This window comes from Lissotriton helveticus, chromosome 2_1 (assembly GCF_964261635.1).
Source record: "Lissotriton helveticus chromosome 2_1, aLisHel1.1, whole genome shotgun sequence".
In the NCBI taxonomy this organism is placed as follows: domain Eukaryota; kingdom Metazoa; phylum Chordata; class Amphibia; order Caudata; family Salamandridae; genus Lissotriton; species Lissotriton helveticus.
The window spans coordinates 1,798,300,664-1,798,317,392 of NC_136059.1; positions in this window are offsets into that span (position 1 = coordinate 1,798,300,664).

The following is a 16,729-nucleotide window of genomic DNA, read 5'->3' on the forward strand; positions in this document are numbered from 1 at the left end:
CTCACGTAGGCCGTGGAGGTAACCGAACGAACAAAGTTGCATGGGCCTCATTGTTCATGTATGCATTAAACAGGCCCTTTTCTGACTTGTGAGTGAACTGCAGGACGCTGACCTCTTCACCTGAAACTGACCCTTCACGAAGCCAATTTCTCTGGCTGATCATTGTCTGAGATTGCCAATCAATGTTCAGGACCTCGTTAACCTTTCCTTGCACATATCTTATCCTAATCAGCATCTGAATTGTTTATTTCTTTACGACTTTTCATTACATGGGTAGTGCTTTCAATTATGGGTTTGTCCGGCTTGTGGAAATTGAATTTGGGACATTCCTAATAACTTTTGGGTTGGGTTACTGTAAATTGGGTTTTTGTTAATGTGATACTCAGTTAGAAAATGTGTCCTATTGGTCAGAATTTTGTGTAGTGGGTGTACATTTATAATGAGAATATTGTGTATAAAAGGTGATGTCTTGCTCTATGAATTTGAACAGTTTCTTGAGTTGTACACCGTGTTGTATTGCTGAGATTACTGTTACTAGCTGCAGCTAATAAATTTGATCTCTGACGCCACCTAGAAGTATTCCGTGTCTCTGTTTGCCAAGACAGCAGAACCCGAAGACTTTGGGCGTGTCCCTGGCGCCGCTGGGTTCTAAAACCCGGTTCTTCAGTTGGCGCCCAACGGTGGGGCGACTTCAGCAATACCGGTCCAAGCCCGAGGATCGTGAGGAGCCACGTGAGGAAATTCTGGAGGAAGGCCGCCACTTCATTGACCCCTGCATGTCGACGTGGACCGAAGGTCTTTTCTGCGAGGCTTCCCGCTTTCCAACGGCTACGAAGGACTGCTGCCCTGACTGTCGCCCTGTCTTGGACCCTTGATTGATCCTTTGTAGAGCGAGACGATAGACGGTCTTCTGGTGGCGTGACAGATATTTGGTTAAGTATAAGTGGGTCGCTCCCACAACTTTGTTTTGGTTCTTGGTTTTGATTTGATTTTTGCAAAAATCGAAGCCGAGGGACTCGTATATTTACGAGTGTATCGATAGTTGATAACCCCTTGAAGTTTGAAGCTAGATTAGTGAGCTATAAGATGCAAAATTAGGGAATGGTTTAGTTGTGGTTGCAACAGGGATTCCCGATTGGAGGATTCGTGTCCGATACCTCCGGTTGGAACTTCGACTTATGAGCTCTATTCAAAACACGGAGTGGGTCCTATCACTTATAATGAAGTGTGGGTCCGCTATACAAGGAAAGATGGTGTTTACGATGGCCCCAACATGGTAGTTTTGAAGTAAATGTTTTAGATAATCTGGAAGTTGCGCTATTTAAGAAGAAAGCCCGGCCGGCAATGTTTGACTCTTTCCGCCTTTGGCAAAAGGAAGCCAAACAGCGAAAAATTAAGCAAGCAAATAGAGATAGGAAAGATAAGAATATGTCAGTACTACAAGCTGCTAGGCAGTTTAAGTCAGATGAGGAAGATCGAGTGTGTGAAGTTTTAGATAGACAGCGTTGCATGGCCATAGATGAATGTTATCCGGCCTTGCCGTCTTCTCCTCCGAAAGTGACGGAAGACCCTGAAAAAGATCCTTTGATGTCTCATTTACTGAGATTGCCACCCCCTTATGTGCAGGGTGCTACTGCGCCTCCATTACCCCCGGTTGTTCCACCCTTTGTTGTTCAACCTGCTGCTGTTGTTCAGCCACCCGGTGCTCCCCAGATGGTTTTGCCTCCTACTGCGCAACCCACTCTAGGGTCGCAAGCTTTGCTTCCAGCTTTGCCTCAAACTCCTTTGCCTTCTGCTTCTGCATCTCAGACTCCTACTGCTCTTGTTCCTACTTTGTCTCAAGATTTTAACTTTCCTGTTTTCACGCCTACTTCTTCTCCTTCTGCTCGAAAACGAATGACAGAAACTGCTGTTAATCTATTCTCCATTGTTTGGGCCACTGAGTATGACCCCTGCTTCGGAACGTAAGCAGAGTTGTTGTCAGCTTCCTAGTTCCGAAGAGCGAGCAGTGTTGGATCTGTTGGCTCGAAGATGGATTTTAAATGCTCCCAGGTATAATTTGCCAGCAGTTATGGATGTTTTCTTTCAGTGGGAGCCGCCTAAGCAAAGGTATGTTTTTGATGTAATGTGTGCTTTTCTGCGGCAGGAATGGGAAGATAATGAGTTGGTCCGATTCCGCAGGAAGTGCTTGATGTTCAGTCAGAGTTTGCTAAAGGGACGATAGTGGAATCTGATGTTACTGATGCTGTAGAGACGATACTTGCCTTCAGAACTAGACTCCCGTCTCAGCCATTGTACGAACCTGATCCTTCTGTTAGGAGGAAAGTGAAGCAGTATCCTATGAGAGAAGTTCCCCCTGTATGGAGAGAGGCAGTTGCTGCTAATGTCGGTTTGGGTATTCAGGCTGCAGAAGCCCATTTTCAGCGAGTATGAGTACATGTTCCATGGAAGAGAGTAGAGGTCTTAGCTCTTAAGCAGACCTTACCTGACCCCCGTAAGAATCCTGCTGGTTATTACAAGGAGTTGTCCCAGACAGTTGAAGCGTGTATTATGAATTTAGCTGACATAGATATGTTAATGGGTAATGTAGTTCCTCAACCTTTGTGGGCGAAGATTCATCATGAGAATCATGCGGCAGAATTAGGAGATACGTGGGCTAATATTGTTGCTGCAGATGGTCGACAGGTTGGAGGTGCCAAACCTGAGCCTTTAGTTGCAGAATTACCTGGTAGGATTATTAATCTAATGAAAACTATGATGCCTGCTTTACGAGTGAATTGGGACAAGTTAGCAGCATGCAAACAAAAGAAAGACGAGAGTGTGTCTGATTTCTTCACGAGGTTTGGAGAAACGTTTATCGATCATAGTGGTCAGGACATGAGTACGGAAGGTGGTCAAAGGTTGTTCGTGGACAAATTTGTCTTTAATTTGCTTCCCGAACTTTCTAATAAGTTAAAGGACTCTGAGAGTTCATGGGCTGTTTCTTCGTCGGCCCAGATATTGGCTACTGCACAATATTATGAGAATAGGGATAAAGATGAGAAGGATAAAGCAGAGAAGAAAACTAAAGATTTAAAGATGAAGGTTCTTTTGCAGCAAGCTTATCCGCCTCGTCAGAATCAGCCTCAGTTTCAGCAACCTCCACAGTTTCAGAGATTGTTACAGAAACCTGAGCCTTATGCTCCGCGATTCTTTCCTGGTCCTAATCAGTGTGCTTATTGCAGAGAGGAAGGTCATTTTAAGAATAGTTGCCCGGCTTATCTGGTCAGAGAGGTCGTGGTGGTTTCCAGCAAGCTCCTAGGGGTAGGGGACATGGTGTGTTACCCCAGAGTGAGCGTTCCTCTTCCCTTCAGAATTCTGCGAATTATTTTGACAGACAGAATGTTCCGAGTGGTCTGTCTGCACAGTACTATGTTGATGATTATTATGTCGAGAGTGAGAGTGCTGGTTATAATGATAGTTAGGACAGCCATGGGCAAAGAGAGGGAGTAGTGTCAGTTCCAGTAGACCAGAGTGGACCTTATGTTGAAGTGACTACATCAGGTGTGACAGAACCTTTTCTTTTGGATACTGGTGCGACAAAGAGTTCTATTATGCACTCTAAACTTCCTGGCGCACCTTTCTCTGGCTTGACCAATGTTTCAGTAGGATTTTCAGGCGCCCCAGTTTGTAAGCCGAGTTCTAATCCTTTGCCCCTTTCTATTGGCCCTTGTGAATTGGAAGCTCCTCTTATTTTGACAACTGGTTGTAATGAGAATCTGTTGGGTTTGGACTTGCTGAAAAGATTGTATGCGACATTACATTGTTCTCCTTTGGGAGTACATCTTACCCTAGGTAAGAAAGTGATTTCTCCGATGTATGTGTCTAAAAATTGTCTTCCACTGGAATTGCGTTCTCTTCCTGATACACTTTGAGCTACAGGTCCTAATGATGTTGGTCTTTTGCAGATTCCACCTTATGTTGTCACCCTCAAATCGAATGCTAGGCTACCTCGTATCCCACAGTATAAAATATCTAGTGATGGCGAGAGAGCTCTTCTAGCGATTGTTTATGATTTGGTTGAGAAGGGTGTAGTTGAAGAAACGAGAGGTAATGTGTGTAACAGTCCTGTTTTGCCTGTCCTTAAGCGTACTGATGCTTCTCAGCCACCTGTGTACCGGTTTGTGATCGACCTTCGAGAAGTGAATAAGATTGTTGTGCCACAGTTTCCTGTTGTCCCTGATATCACTGCTTTGTTGACTCCGATTTCTGCTTCGGCAGCCTGGTTTTCTGTCATCGACTTGAAGAATGCTTTCTTCAGTATTCCTATTGCTGAGGAGAGTAGAGATATTTTTGGCTTCTCTTTAGGAGGACGAAGCTTTCGGTTTAAGAGAGCTCCCCAAGGTTATTGTGAAAGTCCCTCCATCTATAGGCAGGCGTTGAAAACTCAGCTTGATAGCTTTGTGTTGCCTACTGGTGCTACTCTTATCCAGTACGTTGATAATCTGTTTGTTGCCGCCGATGACGAAGAGATTTGTAAAGAGGCTACTCTTTCTTTGTTACGATATTTGTCTGACCTTCATCATAAAGAGTCCCCTTCCAAGTTACAGTATTGCCGACAAGAAGTAACCTACTTAGGTCATCTCTTGTCGAAGGAGGGAAGAAGGTTGACCCCAGAACGAATTCAAACGATTGCGCAAATGAGTGTACCATCCACACAGAGAGAAGTGCGTGCTTTCTTAGGTATCACCTCATATTGTAGACAATGGATCGCTAATTTTTCCCTGCTAGCGAAAGCTCTGTTGACGCTGCCTCTTAAAGATACTCCGCATCCTCTCCCTTGGTCTGATGAGTGTCAGAAAAGTTTTTCTGAATTACGTGATGCATTGTGTTCGACTCCGGTATTTGGTACTCCTGACTACAGTAAGCCTTTCATGTTGTATGTTCACGAGAGAGAAGGTTGTGCATTGTCAGTGTTGACTTAACAGTTTGGAGACAAGCAACGCCCATGTGCGTATTTTTCAGTGACGTTAGATCCGGTAGCTAAAGCGTTGCCGAGCTGTTTGAGAGCTACAGCGGCAGCGGCTGTTTCTATCAGACAGTCTGCTGGTTTGGTATTGGATAATACGTTGATTGTGATGGTCCCACATGCAGTGGATACCTTATTGAACAGGACCAAGACACAGCACCTTACTAGTGCACGTCTGTCAGGTTATGGGTTGACTCTTTTGGCTAGCCATGTTCACATTAAAAGATGTAATGTATTGAATCCAGCTACGTTGTTGCCGATTTCTGTAGAGTCAGATGCTCAAAAACAGCATGATTGTTTTCTTCGTACAGAGGAAGAAACGAAAGCTAGAGTTGACCTAAAAGATACTCCTCTTGAGAATGTTGATGGTACTTTATGGGTAGATGGTTCGGGTTTTAAGCTTCCGAATGGTGAAACGACTGCAGCATATGCCGTCACAACTTTACATACAGTTGTTGAGACAGCACGCATAGCACAGAATTCTGCGCAAGCAGCAGAGTTGATTGCATTGACACGAGCGTGTGTATTGTCAGAGGGAAAGCAAGTGAATGTTTATACTGATAGCCAGTATGCGTTTGGTGTTGCCCATAGTTTTGGACGTTTGTGGAGAGAAAGAGGATTCCTTACTTTCCGTGGCACAAAAATTCAGCATGGGCAGTTAGTGAATGAACTTTTGGAATCTCTTGCTCTCCCAAAGCAGATTGCAATTGTGAAGTGTAGTGTGCATAAGAAAGTTGTGGACGATGTAGGTCGAGGGAATGCGTTTGCGGATGAAGTTGAGAAGGGAACGGCGAGAGACATGATGAGCCGTATGTATGTGGCAGGTCCTGCAAGATGGGTTGTGGAAAGTGGAATGGGTGAAGACACAATAGAAAGTGTGAAGATGATTCAGGCTGAAGCTACAGAGAAAGAAGTGAGTAGGTGGAGAGAGAGTACGGGTATGTTGGATTCAACGGGTTGTTGGGTTGAGTTGTCAGAACACCAGCGTTGGTTGTTGCCTGATGCGTATGTGCTCCCAGTGGTTACTATGGCTCATGGAATGGCTCACATTAGTTCGAAGGGAATATACAAGTTGTTGGCTCGATAATGGCAGAATGCTGGAGTTCCTAAATGTGCTGAGAATGTTGTGAAGCATTGTATGATTTGTCTGAAGTATAATCCTAGCAAGGGAACTCCAACTCCAGCTGGTCATTTTGCTCCTCCGACGTATCGATTTGAAGTGATACAGCTAGACTACATTCACATGGAGAGATGCAACAATCTGAAGTATGTCCTTGTGGTTGTTTGCGCCTTTTCCAGATGGATAGAGGCCTACCCCCTAAAGGATAATACTGCCTTGTCTACAGCTAAGGTTTTGCTAAAAGAGTATTTCCCTAGATTTGGTTTGCCGAGAAGTGTATGGTTGGACAATCGGAGTGAATTTGTGGGTCGAGTCATGAAGAAAGTGTGTATTGGATTAGGGATAAATCAGAAGTTCCACGCTGCGAATCACCCCCAGTCAGCAGGTCTTGTTGAATTCTATAACGGCACATTAAAGCTGAAACTCGCTAAGATTCAAGCGAGCACTGGTCTTACATGGCCGGATGGCTTGCCATTTGCTCTTTTGTCAACAAGGACGACAGTGCTTTCTCGTGTGGGACTTAGCCCATACAAAATAGTTTTTGGTCATCCAGCGAATGTTTGGGGTGTGCCTCGTCCTAAAAAATACAGTGACCTGAGTACCCTATGTTGGTGGATTACTTACATGACTTGACTGCTAAATTACGTGTTCTCCACCAACAGGTCTATGACAGTTTGCCGACAGCTACTGCAGATCCAGGGCACACGATCCAACCTGGTGATTTTATCTTGACAAAGAATTTTCAGCGATCCAAGAATTTGGAGCCGAGATGGACTGATCCCTATTTGGTATTGCTGGTCACTAGAACTGCTGTTAGAGTAGCTGGTAAAAAGAACTGGGTGCATGCCACCCATAAGAAAAAAGTTCTGTTGCCCTTACCGTATGATAAGTGGGTGAGGGATGGAATAGCTGACTCCGAGTGTGAAAGGGTTCCTAGATTCGTACCTTTTAGTGATGCACATTTGACATGGACTCAGTCGGAACGCGAGGATGATGATGTTCTGCAAGCTGCTGTGCCTCCGTCTCTGAGACTCGACATGACGAATCCGGAACTCCTCTTTAAAGATCAGACTGTACCTGGTAAAGAACGCTACGATTTGAGGCCGAGACAGCCTATTGCTATGGACAAATAAAGATTGGAATTTTTTATGTAGTGAATTACACCTTGTCAGATCAAGAGACTGTTTTATACTTTTTCTTTTTCGAGTCACCATCCGGACTCAGCTGCAGGGTCACGGTATAAGTTCTTAAGGGGTGAGCCGCGTATTGACACAAGGTCTGTGGTTTAGGGTCGTTAGTACGATCTTGACGCACACTTAAGTGAAAAAGGAAAAGTGCCGTGAGCAGCACGTTAGAGGATGGAGTCTTTTGAGTCCGACATGGGTGTTAAAAGAGTTGATTTCAGAGTGCAAATGTGTATATTGGTTCTTAGCAAATGTTTTTTAATAATATGTTTTCTTATGCTTTTGAACATTACGTTGGTTTGTGTGGGTTGGATATTCTATGCATCACAACAGACACTTGCATCTACCTCCCAACCTACTCTTTCTTTTCCTACTGTTTCCCCACATGAGTTTCATACGTTGCCTGAACATGAACAGACACGAAGATTAGAATTGGTGAACAATTCGTTTATACAGATGTTACATCAGCATCAGCTAGTTGTAAATACCACAAATTCTTGGGTGTGTGGTCTTATGCCACATACGACTGATAAGGGAATGCCATATTTGGTTTTGCCTTTTTCGCCTAATGGGTCAATATGGGCACTCCAGTCAATGTTTATCTATGCGAATGAAGCATCTCCTGTACGTTCTGTCAAAGATAATGCGAATAATAATGCCTTGATACAGGGAATAGTAGATATGGTCAGAGATATTGATGCATATAATGCTATCCCTAAAGATGAGGTACGAGCATATGTTGGTTGGAACAAGACGAGATATAGCATTAGTCTGACAGAGAAAGAGAGACAGAAAAGGTCTCCTCCTATGTGGATTGTACCCCACCAAGGTCAATTTTGTCTGCAAGGTAATGGTCAGAATCCGAGAGCTCAGCTTGGTAAGAGTATGTGTGTTCACACCTATGTCTATACGTCCCAGAAATCTCCACCGTTCGTGCCAGCTAAAGGCACGTATTTTGTTTGTTATGATAGAGCATATACATGGTTGCCTTCTGACTTTTCAGGCACATGTTATGTGGCATTTTTGCTTCCCCCTACATACACAGCTGCTTTCAACTACCATAAGACAAGATATGGTAGAGGTGTTATCGATGCGAAAGACACTGCCGCACAAGAAGTTGGAGACTTCTTTAAGGGTTTCCTGCCCTTTTGGGGTCCTATGGCTAATGGTAGGACAATTCATCAGCTTACAAGAGTGGTCGAGGCCACTATAAATGAGACTGCAGGTGCCCTTAGCAATATTACAGCCGAGCTTCAAGCGGATCACTTATGACATTACAGAACCGCTTTGCTTTAGATATTATACTTGCAGATAGAGGTGGAGTATGTATATTGATCGGGTCTAGTTGCTGCGTTTTCATACCAGATAACGCCCCGACAGTGTACCAAGCCATCTTGAGGTTACATAAGTCCGCTGAGTCTATACATGTAGACGAAGGGAACTGGTCATTGATGGGATGGTTTTGGGAACTGCTGTCTAAATGGGGATGGAAGATTCTGATGTTCCTTGGTATGGCTTTAGCGATCCTTTTCTTGTGTTGCTTATACATCCAGTGTGGTCCCGCCATTTGTAGTCTTTGTGCTACAATCTGTGTGAGAAGACCAGTCCCGAGAGAAGCGAAGGATAATAAGATGATGTTACAGCAACACCTTGATGACCTGATGAGAATAGATATAGACCTGGATTCAGATTGACGTGAGTTTAGGTCATTGCCTACGTAATGGAAAAAGGAGGGTTTGAGGTTCCGTGGTTTTCGGGACCGGACTCCATTTTGTTTGCATTGTTCATAACGCCATTTTGTGTTGCCCTCACGTAGGCCGTGGAGGTAACCGAACGAACAAAGTTGCATGGGCCTCATTGTTTATGTATGCATTAAACAGGCCCTTTTGTGACTTGTGAGTGAACTGCAGGACGCTGACCTCTTCACCTGAAACTGACCCTTCACAAAGCCAATTTCTCTGGCTGATCGTTGTCTGAGATTGCCAATCAATGTTCAGGACCTCGTTAACCTTTAGTTTCCTTGCACATATCTTATTCTAATCAGCATCTGAATTGTTTCTTTCTTTACGACTTTTCATTACATGGGTAGTGCTTTCAATTATGGGTTTGTCCGGCTTGTGGAAATTGAATTTGGGACATTCCTAATAATTAACTTTTGGGTTGGGTTACTGTAAATTGGGTTTTTGTTAATGTGATACTCAGTTAGAAAATGTGTCCTATTGGTCAGAATTTTGCGCAGTGGGTGTACATTTATAATGAGAATATTGTGTATAAAAGGTGATGTCTTGCTCTATGAATTTGAACAGTTTCTTGAGTTGTACACCGTGTTGTATTGCTGAGATTACTGTTACTAGCTGCAGCTAATAAATTTGATCTCTGACGCCACCTAGAAGTATTCAGTGTCTCTGTTTGCCAAGACAGGAGAACCCGAAGACTTTGGGCGTGTCCCTGGCGCCGCTGGGTTCTAAACCCCGGTTCTTCAGGTGAAATCGACAACTCGTAGGAATAAGTAGTGTTTTGTCTCAGGACATGACAGCCATAAAGGAGGAGGTTAGGGGTGGTGGTCTGTGGTGCTGCATTAGAGGGGGTGGTTATTATTTTCTTGGTGGTATTATGGTATTTGACTATTTTCATAAGCTGTGCTGAACTTTCTTCAGTTTAACCCGTTTGGTGCTGATGGCGGCTCCCGGCGTCATGAGTTACGGTGGGCGTGTGCTGATGACGGCCGGGAGCCGTCATGACCACACCCGCGATCGGAATGTCCCACACAGGCGCGGAATTTCAGCCGCAGCCAGGGGGTTAAACAATGCCTCAATTCGTCTGCATAGTGGGTGTGATCTCTTTCAGAGTATGCATGGATGTCTAACAGACTGCCCCTGGCAGTTGGCAGGGAGCAACCTGTTACTGGTGTCACCTGGGAAGTACTGCAATTTTCCCACATCGAGACAAAGGCAAAATCAGTTCAGTCCATTGAAATCTATGGATGCGTTACATTTAGCACAAAGTACCTTGGATGCATCAAAATCAAAAGACGGTGGGAAGAGTAGGTAAGATGAGACAGTGGAAAAGCAAAGTGATGGGTCGGTTTCTTACTCCCAGGGTAGGTGATGTGTTGGTTCCTTGCTGCCAACAGAGGTGATGCGCTGGTTCCTTACTGTTGGGCAGGGTAGGTTATATGTCAGTTCCTTAAAGTCAGGGGGGGGGGTGCATAGGGTCCTTACTGGAAGGGGAGGTTATGCGTCAATCTCCAGACACGCAGCCTCGGTTCCTTACTGCTGGACAATGTTGATGAAGAAATCAGTACCCAGGGACTATGTGTTGAAAATTCAGGCATGCTGCGTTGATTCCACTGTGATGAAACAGGCACTGCATCGGAGTTGGAGGGGTGTGTCACAGACTTCGGTGATGTAGTGCTCGAAACTCCGCTGGTTCTTTGATGTGGTATGGCAGAAAGCTGTGGCCTGCGGTGAAAGCCGTGGTTAATGTGCTGATCGGAAACTATGCCCAGTTGCTGGCAGCAACAACGCTCAGTTGCTGGCAGTGGCGATGCATCGAAGTTTGTAGCTAAAAACAGACACTGGGAGTTGATGCGTGGATTTTGTCCTTCAGTTCTCCAGATTCCACTTCCAAGGGCTTGGGGGCTGGATTGGGCACCACTTGGCAAGTCAGGAGTCTCAGCAGAAGTGTCCAGGCACTGGAAGGTGACGTCTTTGATGGCCCTGAGACTTCTTAACTGGAGGCAACCTCACACAAGACCTTGGAGAATCTTGGAAGCAGGATACAGAAATCTAAGTCCCCGGACAGAAGAAGCAAGCAGCAGGCAGCACAAGAAAGCAACTGGCAGAGTTTCTAAAAGTGGCATTATCAAACACCAATTTAAAAACCAACTTCACCAAAATGTACTTTTAAATTGTGAGTTCAGAGTCCCCCAAATTCCAAATCTCTATCAGCTCTCAATGGACCCTTAGACCTGACTCTTCAGTACATGCCTGGACCTGTGGACTCTGCCAGGAAGAAGGACTACTGTGCTTCTGAAAGGATCTCCACTCTGATGGATTGCTGTCCTGAAGGATTCCTGTTTTGCTGTGCTGACCTGCTGCCTGCTGCCCTCTTGCCTGGGTGAGAAGGACTAGTCCTGCATCTGTTGAACCCAGGATCCCAGAGTAATTTCAAGGGTTAGTTGGCTGACCTCCTGACTAGATCATCTGAGACAGAAGGCTCCAACAACCGGAAACCCAGGATGTGAGTCCTAACATTCCAAGTGGTGCCGTGCAAAATCCTGGACACTTGGAAGGGGTCCTGAAGGTGCTCTGGCAGCACATTTGTGGTTCCAGCAGAACCAACGCATCTCATCTGCTGTGTGATACATCCCTGATTCAGGCCCTCACATCGTAGGCCTCTCATTGACCATAGCCTTGATGGCAATGCAGGACTTCGCATTGCCGCCCACAGCCTCACGTGAACCCTCCAGTGTGCAAAGCATCCTCGACACAGGTCTTTGCTTTGCAAGGCCCCCTTGTTGACAGCCTCCTTGACAACAATGCAAGACCACACACTGCAGTCTCACAGCTACTTAGAACTGAGGCTGTGAGATGCATCTCCGACCAAGCTTTTTATTCACCTCAGCTGCTTGACGCATCCTCGATGTGGGATTCCGCAACTCTTTCCAGACAGCATTTAAGATACTCACATTCAGTGGGCCTATCTGGGTCCCTGTAGCCAGCCCACAGTCCTTTGCAGTGAGTCTGAACTTATGATTATGTCCCAGTTTAGCACGACTAGATAACCACAGTTGCCACTTTGTGCTTTTTGGCACTATTTTGACTTAAATAGTTCAAAATGTATATATCGCCGGTTTGACTGATTATACCACTGAAATAAACCCTACTCACCCCCTTGGTAGCTTGACATGAGCAGTCAGGCTTATCTCAGAAGTAGCGTGTAAAGCATTTGCACATAACATACAGTAGTATTGTGAAAACACTATAAATGGACACAACACCAGTTTAGAAAAATAAGTAATCTCTATCTAAACCAAAAAAGACCAAAATGACAATAATCCAACATACAGCGCTCAAGATATGATTTTTTTTAAATGTAAAAACCCTGCTGTCTATAGCAAACTATAGATGCACTTTTAACACAAAATACCTTGGATGCGTCAAATTCATAAACAAAAACAACTGCAGGGAAGGTGATGTGTTGGTTCCTTACGCGCAGGGAAGGTGATGCGTTGGTTCCTTGCTCCAGGGGAGGTGATGCATTGGTTCCTTACTGTCACACAGGGGAGGTGATACATTGGTTCCTTACTGAAGAGGAGATGATGTGCTGGTTTCTTTCTGTGGTGTGCGGTACGGCATAATTCTTTTTACTGTGGCCTCTGCCTTGTTATAGACTTGGCTGTCCGGTGATATGAGTGGGGATTAGGGGATGCGTCTGTTCTCGCTGAGTTGGTGACGGCAACAGCGCTGCGTTGATTTTTCCAGCCGTGGTCCCATGATGCGTTGGTTCCTGCAATCGCACAGCTGGGCCTGCATCCCAATCAGTGCGGTGATCTCGAACTTCAGAGATTGGTGCACGATATTCGGCATGCAGCAATTTCCCAAGCCGCGGGCAGGTACTGCGTTGGTTTTTTCAGTGGCACAGTGGTGTTGCGTCGGAAACGGGTGTGGATGCGTCATGCTTCTTTAGTAGCTCTCTTTTTCTAGCTCGCAGCAGCAAGAACAACCTCCATAGGTCCAACACAAGAACAGGCACCTTTTGGCAGGTCACAACTCCAAGCAAGGAAGTTCAGGGGAGCTGGTAGTGAAGTATTTTTGTCGGTGAGACGCCAGAACTGGAGGCAAGCTCTACTTCAAGCCCTCGGAGATCTTCTTTCAAACAGAATACACAGCACACAGCAAAGTCTTTGTCCTCTCCTTGGAAAAACTGCCAATGCAGGCCAAACCCAGACAGCACACAGCAAAGGGGCAGTACTTCTCCTTCAGCTTTCCCAACTCTTCTACTTGTGCGAGGTTCCTCTATAGTCCAGATGTATTGTAAAGTTCTGGGGTCTGGGTCCTGTAGGAGGCAGGCTCTGTATTTACTATACCAAGGTGAGGTATAGTGTGCACAGAGTCCAGTGGATTCCCGAAGGTAGGCAGAGGCTAAAGTAGATAATACCTTACTCTCTATTCGTGGTAGTGTGGGCGAGCAGCAAGGCTTTATCAGCGGGTAGTGTTAAGCAATTCTTGTACACCCTCAGGCAAGAAATGATGTCACTCACTCAAAGACTGGATTCAGACCAATTTGTTTGTGTACAAATATTATTTTGTTGTATTTTATTTCTAAAACCAAGCTAGGCCTGGTGCAGGTAAGTGAAATAATATTTTGCAAGAATAATGTAGTTGAATACCTTCCGTAAACCTGTCCGTAAACCCGTCGCACATCACTGCACCGTACAGACCCCCCGTCGCTGCTGGGGCAAAATCACCGAAGCACAACTACAGACAAACCTCGCACTCAACCCACCGACCAACCCCTCCAACCCCGACAATGGTGCACGCCCCCTCAGGCGATGGATGAACGACTGCGCCAACGCCTTAGCCCCGCTGAAAAAGCAAACCCTCAAAGACACCAGCAAGAGAGCCAACTGGTTCACCCCAGAACTCCTAGCGTCAAAGCGCACCTGCCGGAAGTTGGAGAATATATGGCACAACTAGAAGATGCCGCACAGCCGCGCAGCCCACAAAGACGCATTCCGCAACCACCACCACCTCATCAGGACCACCAAGAGGACCTCCTTCAAAGACCGCCTAGACAACAATGCACACAACAGCAAGGAGCTCTTCAACGTCGTGAAGGAACTCTCCAACCCCAGCTCCAACACCAATGACATCCCGCCGTCGCAAGCCCTGTGCGACTCCCTCGCCACCTTCTTCCACCGCAAGATCACTGACATCCATGACAGCTTCAGCCCCCGGACGACCCTAACAGGCCCCAACACACCGGACCTACCACACCCCACCGACCACGACCCCCTGACCATATGGGCCAACGTGAGCATCGAAGACACAATCAAGACCATGGGCACAATCCACTCCGACTCGCCGTCTGACCCTCTTCCACACCACATCTTCAACAAAGCTAGCAGCACCATTGCACCCCACCTGCGCAACATCATCAACCTCTCCTTCTCCGCGACCTTCCCTGAGAGCTGGAAACACGCCGAGATCAGCGCCCTACTGAAGAAACCCAAGGCGGACCCTAGCGAACTCAAAAACTTCTCCGGCCCATCTCCCTGCTAAGGTCATTGAGAAGATAGTCAACATCCAGCTTTCCCCCTACCTCGAAGACAACAGCATCCTGGACCCCTCCCAGTCAGGGTTCCACAGCAACCACAGCACCAAGACCGCCCTCATCGCCGCCACAGACGACATCAGGATCCTACTGGACAACTGCGTGACGGCGGCCCTCATCTTTCTGGACCTCTCCGCTGCCTTCGACACCGTCTGCCACCGCACACTATGCACACGATTCCATGACGCTGGGATCCAAGAAAAAGGCCCTGGACTGGACCTCCTCCTTCCTCTCCGGCAGAACCCAGAGAGTCCGCCTCCCCCCGTTGCGATCCAAAGCCTCCGAGATCATCTGCGGCGTCCCGCAAAGATCCTGCCTCAGCCCGACGCTGTTCAACGTCTACATGGCACCTCTCGCGCGCATCGCCTGACATCACGACCTCAACATAATCTCCTACGCCGACGACACGCAACTGATCCTCTCCCTCACCAAGGACCTCCTCACCGCCAAATCCAACCTCCACCAGGGAATGAAGGCTGTCGCCGACTGGATGGAGGATAGTCGCCTTAAGATGAACACAGACAAGACGTAGATCCTCATCCTCAGGCCCAACCCCTCAGCATGGGACGACTCCTGGTGGCCCGCAGCGCTGGGGACACCCCCCGCACCTACCAACCATGCACGCAACCTGGGAATCATTCTCGACTCGAAACTCACGATGACCAAATAAGTCAACGCTGTTTCCTCCACTTGCTTCAACACCCTCCGTATGCCCCCCAAGATCTACAGATGGATCCTGACAGACACAAGGAAAACAGTCGCCCAGGCCCTAGTCAGCAGCAGACTCGACTACGGAAACGCCCTCTATGCCGGAGCCCCGACCAAGCTCATCAACAGACTGCAAAGAATCCAGAATGCCTCTGCACGCCTGATCCTAGACGTCCCTCGTCGCAACCACATCACCCCCCACCTGAGGAACCTGCACTGGCTCCCCGTCGACAAAAGAATCTCCTTCAAGCTCCTGATTCAGGCACACAAGGCACACCACAAGACCGGCCCAGCCTATCTCAACAGTCGACTCTCCTTCTACGTAGCCAACAGGAATCTCCGCTCTGCAGATCTCTCCCTGGCCACCATCCCACGCATCTGCAGAACCACAGCCGGAGGCAGATCCTTCTCCCACCGCGCCGCCAAGACCTGGAAAACCCTCCCCCTCAACCTACGACAAACCGAAGACCTTCTAAACTTCAGGAGACTACTCAAGACCTGGCTGTTCGACTAGTAGCAACAGCACCCCCAACCCCCCACTCCCCACCCTTAGCGCCTTGAAACCCTTGCGGGTAAGTAGTGCGCTTTACAAATTATTTGATTGATTGATTGATTGAATACAGTTGAAATGCAGTAGAATGCAATTGGTTTGTTTACAGGTAAGTCAACAGTAAAATTTACTTTTCAGTTACTATTTTAATTGCTTTACTATTACTATTGAGATTACTGTTTTAGTTACTTTTCAGATTACTTTTCTTACTCCGTGTGGTATACCTAGGTATCACACTGGCACATTTCCTATAAAAAGGTAAGTAATGCAGGGGTATATTATCAACAACTAGCGATAATTTTTGTCTCTAACTTGTTTAGAGACAAAAATTATCGCCACACATCGGCGATTTTTATCGCAGATAAACCTTGCTATTAGCAAGGTTTATCGCAAATGCGATAAAAAACGGCCGCAATGCATGAATATCGCTGAAAAGTCAGCGATATTCATGCATTATCGAGCAAATGCTCTTAGCCATGTTATCCACCTCCCATTGGATAACATGGTGAAGAACTGCTCAGGGCAGGTGTTAGCTTTTGGAGATATTCGCGCTTAGCGCGAATATCTCCAAAAGTTGGTAATAGGAGATAGCGATGTTAGCGACTGTTTCCAGTCGCTAACATCTTGGCACGCCCACTTTGCATGTCATTAGTGATAAATATCACTGACATGCAAAGCGGGGCCCAAGATGGTCGCTATCTCCTATTAGCTGTCACTAACTGGTGTTAGCGACAGCTTGGTAATAGGGAGATAATTTTATCTCCGCTTTCTTGGCTTTTAAAGCCAAAAAAGCGGAGATAAACCCCCTTGATAATATACCC